Source organism: Lytechinus variegatus, chromosome 9 (assembly GCF_018143015.1).
Source record: "Lytechinus variegatus isolate NC3 chromosome 9, Lvar_3.0, whole genome shotgun sequence".
Taxonomy (NCBI): Eukaryota; Metazoa; Echinodermata; class Echinoidea; order Temnopleuroida; family Toxopneustidae; genus Lytechinus; species Lytechinus variegatus.
Window position 1 is genome coordinate 34,900,135 of NC_054748.1, and position 2,557 is coordinate 34,902,691.

Genomic DNA, 2,557 nt, shown 5'->3' on the forward strand with positions numbered 1-2,557 from the left:
TCTAACTCTGTGCTAAAAACATATGGGAAGCCAGAAGTGTCATTTTTTTATTAAGTTGTATGATTCTTATGTTTACTGTGCTCTTTCCTGATTCATCGATAGTCAAGACGATAATTTATGTACAGTATACCTCCTATACAATTATGAATGATTTGAGAGCAAAATGAGCTGAAATATTACAGCTCTACTGTTAGTGATTTATGTAACAATTGGCTGTCCATAGTTAAACCACAACTTTAAACCAGAGTATAAGTTAAACCCGACTTAAGAACACGGGCCCCTGGGTGTAGATCAGGCGACTTACGCCCTCTACGTTCGTTGATTACGGATCTTTGGATAAACATTTCTTTGTATGAAATGCAGTTTACTAATAGTGCAGGAAAAATCAATCAATAAATTAAGTTAAATATTGAAGTCGGGTTGATTTATCATTCATCAAATGTGGAGGAACTATCGGATGGTCTAATACCACTTGGTGTACTTATCAGTGCGTCCAATTTCACATAGTCTAAACCCATTTCGTCTAACCAGTTCGTGTAATATCCGATTCGTCTAATTGCTAACTTGGTCAAATATCAATTCGTCTAATTTCCATTTTGGCTGATAACCAGTTGGCTAATTCTCACTTGGTCTAATATCCAATTCGTCTAATCCCCATTTGGTCTAATATCCAATTCGTCTAATGAGCATTTGGGCTAAATCCATTTAGTCGAATTTCCAGTTGGTCTAACACCACTTGGTCTAATTTTCATTTCATGTAATTATCAGGTGGTCTAATGACCGTTTGGTCTAATTTTATCTTGGTCTAATATCCAATTGGTCTAATGACCACTTGACCTAATATACAATTGGTCTTGTGACCTCTTAGTCTAATAACCAAAAGGTCTAATGACTACTTGGTCTAATAGCCAATTGGTCTCATGTCTAGATGGGCTAATCGTCGCTTGGTCTAATTTTCATTTGTTTAAATTCACACCTGGTGTAATGTCCATTTAGTCTAATATAGCACCATTCATTATGATTTATTTGACCTATAATTAACAAGTATGGTAATGAATAAATAAATACGCCATGCATCAGTTAATACATGTCGCAAGGATCCGGAGGGGTAGAGCCAGGGTAGGGCTGGTGGGCGCAAAACCTCACCGTGAATGACTACCGACGACGAGATATTCGCCCATTGAATGAATTCTAATACAAAAATAAATCTTATAATTATCGATTATAGATGATGAAAGTTACACCATACTCATTATCATTACCTCGCCGCATGCACATTTACAGATACACAACAAAAACTGTGGTGTTGACCGGTGTACATAGAGGACCACACCAGTTGTTTTACACCGGTGTTAAATTGGTGGTGTTAGTTTTACACACATAGGTGTTATTCGATAATTTTTGTTGTTATATTTACACTCTTTGGTGGTTTGTTCAATCTCTAGGGTGTAGTTTTAACACCTCAGGGTGTGGTCCTCTGTTAACACCAACTGGTGTCAGTTTTAACATCACAGATTTTACAGTGTACTAATACCTTGGTCACATTTGCTCTACGGCGGCCGTACGGCGAGTCGAAAACAGCCGTTTCATTCATTTTTATTCAAACCACCTATATATTTAGCTAGTACAAAATGTTAAAACGGCTGGTTTCGACTCGCCGTACGGCCGCCGTAAAACAAATGTGACCATGGTATAAGTTTTGGGTGAACAATAAGCTGGAGACCTGGTAGCTTATAATCATGATAATGGTTGAATGGCGGGTTTCATCTGAATAACATTATTATGAAGAAAGGAACGAAAATACAATGTAATTGGTTGTGTGGATACTTATCTGATGTAAACATGCCTCTTTTATAATCATTATCATACACAATTACGGACAATACTAGAACTTGACAGAAAATGAGCTAATAGCTATGCAGTTATGCGGAATTCCAAAAAGTTACAAAGCCATTAGAACATGCAATTTTGTTTTGAATGTTTTGTTAGTTGTCATTAATCTTCTCATTCTATTTTTCTCCTCCTCCTTAAAATGGATTGGCAGGGTTCCAAGCCCACCAGGGAAATCAGGATTTTTTTCTTTTCTCTTCTTTACATTTTTACAGTCAGGGAAAAATCAGGGAATTTGATTTTTCTAAATACCTCAAATCAGGGAGAAATGCCTCAAAGGAGGACAGAATCAGGAAATTTTTATCGGCCCAAAAGTCGAAAGCACGATAGCCAGTCAGTCTCTATTAATATTTTGTTGCATATCAAAACAACATCCACTAAATGACTAGTTTTATTGTTGATTTCATTGTAGCCTCTTTGACTGCAGTACAAGTATTGGTACGTAAATTGTAATTAAAAATATTACCTTGAAATTAACTGAAACAACTTAGAAAACATGCGAAACTGGAAATGGGTTTAAATAATTATCAGGGAATTTTAAACTTCTGAGAAAATTCAGGGATTTTTTTTTTTGAAAAGCTGGGAACCCTGATGGGGGGGGGTAACGGGCGCCCGATCCCTAAGATTAGATTTGTCCCTAACAAACTATTTGAAGAAATCGCAGTTT